Source organism: Aquarana catesbeiana, linkage group LG05 (genome assembly GCF_042186555.1).
Source record: "Aquarana catesbeiana isolate 2022-GZ linkage group LG05, ASM4218655v1, whole genome shotgun sequence".
Lineage (NCBI taxonomy): Eukaryota > Metazoa > Chordata > Amphibia > Anura > Ranidae > Aquarana > Aquarana catesbeiana.
The window spans coordinates 646,238,921-646,251,624 of record NC_133328.1 but is presented as its reverse complement, the minus strand read 5'-3'; positions in this window follow the sequence as shown (position 1 = coordinate 646,251,624).

Sequence of the window (12,704 nt, the reverse complement as noted above, 5' to 3'; positions counted from 1 at the left end):
CCCTGGATTTTCAATGGAACAATACTCTTTGTGAGGTGAATTAGAAATCAAGTCTGAACTGTACTAATCGGACTCAGTCGTGTATATATGTATATATTGTATGTTGTTTGATTCTGTTGGGGACTCCTTGCTGTGGATTTGTGTCCCTAAAGAGGGAGGGGGGATTCCTCCAGCAGCCCCCTGCTGATAAGACTTATTCATTCTGTTGGGACACATCCTGTGAGGAGATGCTGGTGTCATCAACTCCAACTACCTGTGTTTATGTTAATTGAATGAGCTGATCACATTGTCCTCTATACAATGTAGGAGACGGGACGACTCCTATTGGAGCTGCTGCATGTCTCAGTCACCTAGGCTGTATAAAGGATTAGTTAATTAGCTCATGTTAATTAGGTTAATTAGGTTACAGTTGTATTGTTAGAGGAGGTTCCAACGGCATATAAAGTCTTGTAATTTTGATTCTAAATAAAGTGAGTTCATGTTAGCAACAAGCAAGTGTCGCCTTGTTTGTGCTCAGAGAGGTTGGGATATCTGTATACAGACTGGGAGGAAGTGGTATACTGACGGAAGCACTCAAGCAGAGTGTGGGATGTTCCGTGACATTGGTGGCAAGCAGCGGGAAAGCTTCCTGCAGTCTGGGACATCCAAACCTCCAACTGGATCCAAGATCAGCATAGCAGACTTCAGTCACCCCAGCGGAGATATAGACCTGGCATCAGAGTTCCCAGGGCTGCTGCGGATCATCCTTTCCCACATACACCAGGACTGAGTCTAAGGATGAATACCTGGAGCTCAGGCAGCAGATTCGGGTGGAGCTCTGGATCGGAGCCCTCCAGCTCGCTGGTATAAAACAGGGCAAGTGCTTTCCAACCCAAGAGCAACGGGCCAGTGACCAACGGGCATTGCGGATGGCATTCCTGGGAGAGCAGCCCCAGGAGCAATGGGTGACTGAGTTGGACAGGCTGGTCCAGCAGGAGATAGAGCTGGACAATCGTTATCGGGCTCTGCAATGGCACGCAGAGGAGGGATATTTAGGGGAGACAACAGAATGCTTTCCGGAGGGATATGACTTTGGCGGCCCTGGATTGCTGTGGGAGAGCCTTAAAGATCATTTTATGTTTGGCGATGAAGGGGAATCTGACCTTGAGGACCTGAGAGAATATAGAGAGTCTATGCTCGGTCTTGCAGGGGTCTCAGAGCTCAAACCTGATCTGGATTATTTGCTAAGGAAGGAACAGCATCTGGAAAGGGCATACAGGAAACTTCTAGAACAAGTTCAGCAGCATGCCAGAGAATCGTCAGTGGAAAATCCGGAGATTGCCGTCCCCAAACCTGAAGTGCTGACAACAGGGCAGAGCTCTGCTAACCTCTGCCCAGAAATGATAGCATCTTCTGGGTTCCATGGACAGGAGATGGTGAACCTCTATCCCCAGACATCAGTTGCAGAGACATGGGATTTGATAGACTTTTCTGCTGAGGAAGAACAACCTGATGAGCCTCCAGCAGAAGAGCTGCTATCAGGGCCAAAGTTCACTGTGTTCTGCCTAGCACCAACAGTGGCTTCGGCCTTCTTGAGAGAAGAGGTAGTCGGCCTTTCTCCCACAACACTGACAGGGACATGTGATTTTCTGCCAGCAGCATCTATGGAGTCAAAACAAACTTCTCCAGCTGAAGATCTGGTAACTGAACAGAGGGTCCAAGACCTCTGCCCCACACTTTTACCAATTCCAGAGACTGAGGATTTGATAGACGTTTCTGTAGAGGAGGAACCACCTAGCAAATCCCCAGCAGAAGTGCTGGCAACGGGACAGAGGGTCCAAGACCTCTGCCCCACACCTGCAGCAATTGTGGAGGCCCAGGGTGAGGAGGTGGCAATCTATCGCAAGCTGCAGATCAGGATCCAAGGAGGGAATGCAGTCATCACCTCACAACTGCAGCTTGATCTGGTGTTGGTGGATGGGGCTTCAGTCCCCACCTGTATGCCCAGATCCCCAACAGCAGGATGGAGTGAGCTCAGTCCCCCTGTCTTCTCTCCAGCGGCAGAAAGGACTCCAGGGAGAAGGGCCAGTCCGGGCCTCTCCCCAGCGGCGGATATGTTCTCTGAGAGAGGCAGAGGATGGCTGGGTGAGTAATACTCTGTTTGGAACAATTTGTTTGGGGTACTGTGTGGGTACAGGCAGTAGAGGACTAGAACTGTGACGGGAGGGCCCGTGGAACTCAGAATACATCTTATGTCTAAGTCGACCTGTGCCATCCTGGCACAGGGTGAGTGAGAAAATATATCTTGGACTACTTAAAATGGGACAGTAATATTTGTCCACAATATCTCCCAGGATGTATGTAGAAACTATTATTGGTTTGGTTGATTCTGAACTCAACCTGTTAATTGAGTGAGCTGATCACATTGGCCTCCAGGACTGGCTAGGAGACGAACTGTTGATGAATAGGCTGAGGAGGGGGGAGATTGTTGTTTGTATTGATAATTGTAATTAGCTCCAGCTATTGTGTTTATACTACTGTGTGAAGTTCGGTGCCCACAAGTCTGTCATCTGGTCTTGGTACATTTTGTAGTAAATTAGCTCATGTTAATTAGGTTAGCTTTGAGTCAGCCTGCTGTATAAATGTGTGTGAGATCTCAAATAAAGAGTTAGTTCTGATGTACTTCAAGACTGGTGTTGTCTAGTTCTTGGGGGTTCCTATAACCAGATCCATTGGGCTCGTGTTCCAGAACTTAGGAAGCGGTATACTGACGGAAGCACTCAAGCAGAGTGTGGGACGTTCCGTGACATTGGTGGCAAGCAGCGGGAAAGCTTCCTGCAGTCTGGGAAATCTAAACCTCCACCTGGATCCAAGATCAGGATAGCAGACTTCAGTCACCCCAGCAGAGATATGGACCTGGCATCAGAGTTCCCAGGGCTGCTGTGGATCATCCTTTCAACATACACCAGGACTGTGTCTGAGGATGAATACCTGGAGCTTAGGCAGCAAATTCGGGTGGAGCTCTGGACTGGAGCTCTCCAGCTCGCTGGTATAAAACAGGGCAAGTGCTTTCCAACCCAAGAGCAACGGGCCAGTGACCAACGGGCATTGCGGATGGCATTCCTGGGAGAGCAGCCCCAGGAGCAATGGGTGACTGAGTTGGACAGGCTGGTCCAGCAGGAGATAGAGCTGGACAATCGTTATCGGGCTCTGCAATGGCACGCAGAGGAGGGATATTTAGGGGAGACAACAGAATGCTTTCCGGAGGGATATGACTTTGGCGGCCCTGGATTGCTGTGGGAGAGCCTTAAAGATCATTTTATGTTTGGCGATGAAGGGGAATCTGACCTTGAGGACCTGAGAGAATATAGAGAGTCTATGCTCGGTCTTGCAGGGGTCTCAGAGCTCAAACCTGATCTGGATTATTTGCTAAGGAAGGAACAGCATCTGGAAAGGGCATACAGGAAACTTCTAGAACAAGTTCAGCAGCATGCCAGAGAATCGTCAGTGGAAAATCCGGAGATTGCCGTCCCCAAACCTGAAGTGCTGACAACAGGGCAGAGCTCTGCTAACCTCTGCCCAGAAATGATAGCATCTTCTGGGTTCCATGGACAGGAGATGGTGAACCTCTATCCCCAGACATCAGTTGCAGAGACATGGGATTTGATAGACTTTTCTGCTGAGGAAGAACAACCTGATGAGCCTCCAGCAGAAGAGCTGCTATCAGGGCCAAAGTTCACTGTGTTCTGCCTAGCACCAACAGTGGCTTCGGCCTTCTTGAGAGAAGAGGTAGTCGGCCTTTCTCCCACAACACTGACAGGGACATGTGATTTTCTGCCAGCAGCATCTATGGAGTCAAAACAAACTTCTCCAGCTGAAGATCTGGTAACTGAACAGAGGGTCCAAGACCTCTGCCCCACACTTTTACCAATTCCAGAGACTGAGGATTTGATAGACGTTTCTGTAGAGGAGGAACCACCTAGCAAATCCCCAGCAGAAGTGCTGGCAACGGGACAGAGGGTCCAAGACCTCTGCCCCACACCTGCAGCAATTGTGGAGGCCCAGGGTGAGGAGGTGGCAATCTATCGCAAGCTGCAGATCAGGATCCAAGGAGGGAATGCAGTCATCACCTCACAACTGCAGCTTGATCTGGTGTTGGTGGATGGGGCTTCAGTCCCCACCTGTATGCCCAGATCCCCAACAGCAGGATGGAGTGAGCTCAGTCCCCCTGTCTTCTCTCCAGCGGCAGAAAGGACTCCAGGGAGAAGGGCCAGTCCGGGCCTCTCCCCAGCGGCGGATATGTTCTCTGAGAGAGGCAGAGGATGGCTGGGTGAGTAATACTCTGTTTGGAACAATTTGTTTGGGGTACTGTGTGGGTACAGGCAGTAGAGGACTAGAACTGTGACGGGAGGGCCCGTGGAACTCAGAATACATCTTATGTCTAAGTCGACCTGTGCCATCCTGGCACAGGGTGAGTGAGAAAATATATCTTGGACTACTTAAAATGGGACAGTAATATTTGTCCACAATATCTCCCAGGATGTATGTAGAAACTATTATTGGTTTGGTTGATTCTGAACTCAACCTGTTAATTGAGTGAGCTGATCACATTGGCCTCCAGGACTGGCTAGGAGACGAACTGTTGATGAATAGGCTGAGGAGGGGGGAGATTGTTGTTTGTATTGATAATTGTAATTAGCTCCAGCTATTGTGTTTATACTACTGTGTGAAGCTCGGTGCCCACAAGTCTGTCATCTGGTCTGGGTACATTTTGTAGTAAATTAGCTCATGTTAATTAGGTTAGCTTTGAGTCAGCCTGCTGTATAAATGACTGGTGTTGTCTAGTTCTTGGGGGTTCCTATAGCCAGATCCATTGGACTCGTGTTCCAGAACTTAGGAAGCGGTATACTGACGGAAGCACTCAAGCGGAGTGTGGGACATTCCGTGACATTGGTGGCAAGCAGCGGGAAAGCTTCCTGCAGTCTGGGAAATCTAAACCTCCACCTGGATCCAAGATCAGGATAGCAGACTTCAGTCACCCCAGCAGAGATATGGACCTGGCATCAGAGTTCCCAGGGCTGCTGCGGATCATCCTTTCAACATACACCAGGACTGTGTCTGAGGATGAATACCTGGAGCTTAGGCAGCAAATTCCGGTGGAGCTCTGGACTGGAGCTCTCCAGCTTGCTGGTATAAAACAGGGCAAGTGCTTTCCAACCCAAGAGCAACAGGCCAGTGACCAACGGGCATTGCGGATGGCATTCCTGGGAGAGCGGCCCCAGGAGCAATGGGTGACTGAGTTGGACAGGCTGGTCCAGCAGGAGATAGAGCTGGACAATCATTATCGGGCTCTGCAATGGCACGCAGAGGAGGGATATTTAGGGGAGACAACAGAATGCTCCCTGGAGGGATATGACTTTGGAGGCCCTGGATTGCTGTGGGAGAGCCTTACAGATTGTTTTATGTTTGGCAATGAAGGGGAGCCTGACCTTGAGGACCTGCGAGAATATAGAGAGGCTATGCTCGGTCTTGCAGGGGTCTCAGAGCTCAAACCTGATCTGGACCATTTGCTAAGGAAGGAACAGCATCTGGAAAGGGCATACAGGAAACTGCTAGAACACGTTCAGCACCATGCCAGAGAATCGGCAGTGGAAAATCTGGAGATTGCCGTCCCCAAACCTGAAGTGCTGACAACAGGGCAGAGCGCTGCTAACCTCTGTCCAGCACTGATAACATCTTCTGGGTTCCATGGACAGGAGATGGTGAACCTCTATCCCCAGACATCAGTTATAGAGATAGAGGATTTAATAGACTTTTCTGCTGAGGAAGAACAACTTGATGAGCCTCCAGCAGAAGAGCTGGTATTAGGGCCAAACTTCACTGTGCTCTGCCCAGCACCACTAGCAGTATCTGCGGAGTTACAACAAACTTCTCCAGCTGAAGATCTGGCAACCGGACAGAGGGTCCAAGACCTCTGCCCCACACCTGTGGCAGTTTTGGAGGCCCAGAGTGAGAAGGTGGCAATCACTTCCGAGCAGCAGATACAGGGGGAGAAGGGAGAGGAGGTGTGTGTTGTCCCTCCCCAACAGTTGGCCAGGGTGGAGGAAGCGGCCTTCCCTCCCGAGCAAAGATCAGTGCACCTGGGAGACAGTACCAGAGACATGTCGTCTAAGCAACCAGATGAGGGAATGGAAAAGGAAGCAGCCGGCTCACCTCCCCAATGGCAGCTACACAGTTTGGGAGTGGAGGAAGCCAGCCTCCTGCCCCAACGGTTATCCGGAGCGGAGGATGCGGAGTCCCCAGCAGAAGTGCTGGCAACAGGGCAGAGTGTTACCAACCTCTGCCCAGCACCGACAACAACTACAGAGTTCCAGGGAGGCAGGGCAGTCGGCCTCCCTCCCCAACAGTTAGCTGGAACAGATAGTGTGGTGTTTCCAGCAGATCGGCTGGCAACAGGGCCGAGGACTGCTGGACTCTGCCCTCAACTAACAGAGGATGGATTTCCTGTGAAGGTGGATGGGACTTCAGTCTCCACCTGTATACCCCAGGGATGCTGGGCAGTTGGCTCAGATCCCCAACAGCATGACAGAGTGAGCCCAGACACCCTGTCTTCTCTCCAGCGGCAGAAAGGACTTCAGGGAGAAGGGCCAGTCCAGGCCTCTCCCCAGCGGCAGATATGTTCTCTGAGAGAGGCAGAGGTTGGCTGGGTGAGCAATGCTTTGTTTGGAACAATTTATTTGGGGTACTGTGTGGGTACAGGCATTAGAGGACTGGAGCTACTTACTAACTTCGGAGTCAACCCGTCTGGGGTCTCCTCCTGTGTTAGTCTCCTGCCGAAAGGGGAGAAATGTGACAGACCTAGCCGGGACAGAGGCTGTTGGAGAGGACTGAATGCAAGCCTGTTGCCTTTTGATTATGGGCCCTGGATTTTCAATGGAACAATACTCTTTGTGAGGTGAATTAGAAATCCAGTCTGAACTGTACTAATCAGACTCAGTTGTGTATATATGTATATATTGTATGTTGTTTGATTCTGTTGGGGACTCCTTGCTGTGGATTTGTGTCCCTAAAGAGGGAGGGGGGATTCCTCCAGCAGCCCCCTGCTGATAAGACTGATTCATACTGTTGGGACACATCCTGTGAGGAGATGCTGGTGTCATCAACTCCAACTACCTGTGTTTATGTTAATTGAATGAGCTGATCACATTGTCCTCTATACAATGTAGGAGACGGGACAACTCCTATTGGAGCTGCTGCATGTCTCAGTCACCTAGGCTGTATAAAGGATTAGTTAATTAGCTCATGTTAATTAGGTTAATTAGGTTACAGTTGTATTGTTAGAGGAGGTTCCAATGGCATATAAAGTCTTGTAATTTTGATTCTAAATAAAGTGAGTTCATGTTAGCAACAAGCAAGTGTCGCCTTGTTTGTGCTCAGAGAGGTTGGGATATCTGTATACAGACTGGTAGGAAGTGGTATACTAATGGAAGCACTCAAGCGGAGTGTGGGACGTTCCGTGACAGGGGGTTTGTCCTGGGCGGGGTCTATACTAATGAAGGGTGGGTTGTCCTGGGGGGTCTATACTAATGAAGGGGGGGTTGTCCTGGGGGGGTCTATACTAATGAAGAGGGGGTTTGTCCTGGGGGGGTCTATTCTAATGAAGGGGGGTTGTCCTGTGGGGGTCTATTCTAATGAAGGGGGGTTGTCCTGGGGGGTCTATACTAATGAAGGGGGGTTGTCCTGGGGGGTCTATACTAATGAAGGTGGGGTTGTCCTGGGGGGGTCTATACTAATGAAGGGGGGGTTTGTCCTGGGGGGTCTATTCTAATGAAGGGGGGGTTGTCCTGGGGGAGTCTATACTAATGAAGGGGGGGTTGTCCTGGGGGGTCTATACTAATGAAAGGGGAGTTGTCCTGGGGGGGTCTATACTAATGAAGGGGGGTTATCCTGGGGGGGTCTATACTAACAGGGGGGGTGGTTTGTCTTGGGGGGTCTATTCTAATGAAGGGGGGGTTGTCCTGGGGGGGTCTATACTAATGGAGGGGGGGTGTTTTGTCTTGGGGGGGTCTGTACTAATGGAGGAGGGTGGTTTGTTCTGGGGGGGTCTGTACTAATGGAGGGGGGTGGTTTGTCTGGGGGGTCTGTACTAATGGAGGGGGGTGGTTTGTCCCGGGGGTCTGTACTAATGGAGGGGGTGGTTTATCCTGGGGGGTCTGTACTAAGGGAGGGGGGGTGGTTTGTTCTGGGGGGTCTGTACTAATGGAGGGGGGTGGTATGTTCTGGGGGGTCTGTACTAATGGAGGGGAGGGTGGGTTGTCCCAGGGGTCTGTACTAATGGAGAGGGGGTGGTTTGTCCCGGGGGTCTGTACTAATGGAGGGGGTGGTTTGTTCTGGGTGGGTCTGTTCTAATGGAGGGGGGGTGGTTTGTTTTAGAGGGGTCTGTACTAATGGAGGGGGATGGTTCTGTACTAATGGAGGGGGGTGGTTTGACCTGAGGGGGGTCTGCACTAATGGAGGAGGGTGGTTTGTTCAGGGGGGTCTGTACGAATGGAGGAGGGGTGGTTCTGTACTAATGTAGGGGGGGTGGTTTGTTCTGGGGGGGTCTGTACTCATGGGGGGGTTGTCCTGAGGGGGGTCTGTACTAATGGAGGGGTGGTTGGGTTGTCCTGAGGGGGGTCTATACTGATAGAAGGGGGTGTTTTGTCCTGGGGGGTCTATACTGATGGGGGGTCTATACTGAGGTAGGGGTTTATACTTAGTGGGGGGTCTGCAGTGACGGAGGGGGGTTTATACTTAGTGGAGGGGGATCTGTACTGAGGGGCGACTATAGTTGATGGAGGGGGGGGTGATACCATGTTTTACCGCACCGGGTGACACCCCTCTCCCTCTCCTCTTCGCACGCGCTGCTGTACTAGTGTACTATGTTTCTTCCCCCCGCCTTCATATCGGCAAGGGAAGAAAAAAAAAAAGGAGCAAAGAGGAGGATTGTGGGACATGTAGTCCCGAGGACTGGCAGCCCCACTGTAACACGGAAACTGCAACCCACACAGCATGCTCAGCTGAATGGGAGAGAGACAGAGAGCCAGGAGTCCGGGAAAGCTTTCAGGGAAGTACACCCAGGACTCCAGAGGGAGAGGACAGTGCTGAGGGAACACCATCAGAAAGAGAACCCCGCTGACCTGTGCCACCAGAGGGAAAGCCACACAGCCTGGCGCCATTCCTGGAGGAGAAAGGAATGGAGTCATTGCCAGAATACAGATATGAGTACTACTCAGCGGACTCGCCACGGGCAATTCAGAGTGAGCTGACTCCTGATCAGAGGAACCGTTGTTGCTGTATCGCTGGGTCAGGTGAGAGGTCCGAACGGCCATTATCTACTAACGTCCATAGGAACTGCAGTCTCTGACCATCTCTTGTATCATGTCTGTGTCATGGTTATGCAATAGTGTTGTCCATCTGCTTACCTATTTCCATGTGTTCATCTCTAAAGACCAGCTGACTCTCACCTGACTGCTTTTATTAACTCTCCTCTAGCATGGCTGCACCCCAGCTTCTATCAGAGAACTCTATATTAACCTCTGCACTGCAGGCCAGCCCTGCTGATCAACCTTTGTGTGTTTGGCTTCCTGTTCCTGTCTGCCGTGTGCTCTACGTTTGTTTCTGTTACCGACGTTGGCGTGTTCTCTACCATTCCTGTCTGCTCGTGACCCTGACCTCTGGCGTGTCCCCGACTATTCCTGTCTGCTCGTGACCCTGACCTCTGGCATGTCCCCGACTATTCCTGTCTGCTCGTGACCCTGACCTCTGGCGTGTCCCCGGCTATCCCTGTTTGCCTGTGACCCTGAACCTTTGGCGTGTACTCTGTTGTCCTTGTCTGCTTGTGGCCCTGACCTTGGCTTATTCCTTTACTATCCCTATCCTCCTGTTGCCTACTGTGGGGGTTAGCTGGGGGACCCTGGGGGTCGCGACCTGGAGCCAGTTGCAGCCCAGTCCATCCTCACCTCTAGAGGCCCTGGTGAACACCTGCTGGCTCTTAGACTCCGTGCCCTGGGGAATCCTAAGCTCTAACCCCGGTGGGATCAGTGTTGGTGTCCCAGCTGCCCTGCCTTCCTTACCACCCGGACTCCCATCCGCAGCAGTCAGCCGTAGGGTCCACTGCCTTGTGGTGCACACAGTCTCTGATCATCTCCTGTACTATGTCTGCAGTCTCTAATCATCTCCTGTACTATGTCTGCAGTCTCTGACCATCTCCTGTAGTATGTCTGCAGTCTCTGACCATCTCCTGTAGTATGTCTGCAGTCTCTAACCATCTCCTGTAATATGTCTGCAGTCTCTGACCATCTCCTGTAATATGTCTGCAGTCTCTGACCATCTCCTGTACTATGTCTGCAGTCTCTGACCATCTCTTGTAACATGTCTGCAGTCTTTCACCATCTCTTGTATCATGTCTGCAGTCTCTGACCATCCCCTGTAACATGTCTGCATTCTCTGACCATCTCTTGTAACATGTCTGCAGTCTCTGACCATCTCTTGTAACATGTCTGCAGTCTCTGACCATCTCTTGTAACATGTCTGCAGTCTCTGACCATCACTTGTAACATGTCTGCAGTCTCTGACCATCTCTTGTAACATGTCTGCAGTCTCTGAACATCTCCTGTACTATGATTGCAATCTCTGACCATCTCCTGTACTATGATTGCAGTCTCTGACCATCTCCTGTTCTACGATTGCAATCTCTGACCGTCTCTTGGAGCATGTATACAGTCTCTGACCGTCTCCTGTATTATGTCTGGGGGCTCTGAACATCTCCTGTACTATGTCTGCAGTCTCTGACCATCTCTTGTAACATGTCTGCAGTCTCTCACCATCTCTTGTATCATGTCTGCAGTCTCTGACCATCCCCTGTAACATGTCTGCATTCTCTGACCATCTCTTGTAACATGTCTGCAGTCTCTGACCATCTCTTGTAACATGTCTGCAGTCTCTGACCATCTCTTGTAACATGTCTGCAGTCTCTGACCATCACTTGTAACATGTCTGCAGTCTCTGACCATCTCTTGTAACATGTCTGCAGTCTCTGAACATCTCCTGTACTATGATTGCAATCTCTGACCATCTCCTGTACTATGATTGCAGTCTCTGACCATCTCCTGTTCTACGATTGCAATCTCTGACTGTCTCTTGGAGCATGTCTACAGTCTCTGACCGTCTCCTGTATTATGTCTGGGGGCTCTGAACATCTCCTGTACTATGTTTGCAGTCTCTGACCATCTCTTGTAACATGTCTGCAGTCTCTGACCATCTCTTGTAACATGTCTGCAGTCTCTGACCATCTCTTGTAACATGTCTGCAGTCTCTGACCATCTCCTGTACTATGATTGCAGTCTCTGACCATCACTTGTAACATGTCTGCAGTCTCTGACCATCTCTTGTAACATGTCTGTAGTCTCTGAACATCTCCTGTATTATGATTGCAGTCTCTGACCATCTCCTGTTCTACGATTGCAATCTCTGACCATCTCTTGTATCATGTCTACAGTCTCTGACCATCTCCTGTATTATGTCTGGTGGCTCTTTCTAACAGACTCTCTAACAGACGGCCCTCTGTGTGCAGCAGAGAGACTCCCATCCAGGTCTCATTAGTGTACTCTCTTCCTGTATTTTCTTTATTGTTAAAAGATCATGGGAAAATCCCAGGGTAATGAAGACTTCTTAGGAGAGCATCTCTGTGTTTGAGTCCTTGCCATAGTAGCATTTGTAAAGGGGAGGCGTTGGTAAAATGACCACACCCACGTGGGGGGCGCCAGAAATATTTCTGCACCTAGGCGTCTGTGACCCTAGGATCGGCCCTGGTTTCAACAGAACCCCCCATTATCCACTTCTTGATTAGAGTTTGAACACTGCTGATTGGCATTCTCAATTCCTTGGATATCTTTTTATATCTCTTTCCTGTTCTATACAGTTCAACTACCTTTTCCCGCAGATCCTTTGACAATTCTTTGGCTTTCACCATAACTCAGAATCCATAAATGTCAGTGCAGCACTGGATGAAAGATGCAAGGGTCTGTCAGGAGTCCAGAAACTCATTGACCTTTTATACACACACACTAATTACAAGCAAACAGATCACAGGTGAGGATGGTTACCTTTAATAGCCATTCAAACCCCTTTGTGTCAACTTGTGTGCATGTTATCAGGCCAAATTCACCAGGGTATGTAAACTTTTGATCAGGGTCATTTGGGTAGTTTCTGTTTTCATTATGATTTAAAAAGAGTAAACACAGTGGATTGATAATAAATGGCTTCAGCCAAACACTAACCATGAGTGAAATAAATTTTTTTGTGTTATCATTCATATTCTCTGGAAAATGGCCAAGAAATCATAAATTCTACCAGGGTATGTAAACTTATGAGCACAACTGTATATTCGGTACAGACAAATTATCATTAACTCAGCAGATTTGAACCAATCAGAAGGAGACAACTCAATATCACATTGTATAATGATTTCATACTAATCACATCTTAATATCTTGTCGAGTTACGATTTTCAGATACTTTCAACAAGATAAGGAACTCAAAGTTCGCCAGGTTCAGCTATAATCATTTATGAGCAATAACCTTTTTAATCACACAATCAACAGCTTATAACTCTAACAAACAAGCACTTATGTATCTTGTTTCTGAAATAGAAGCTGCCTAAACAAGATGGAGGCTGGGAAGTC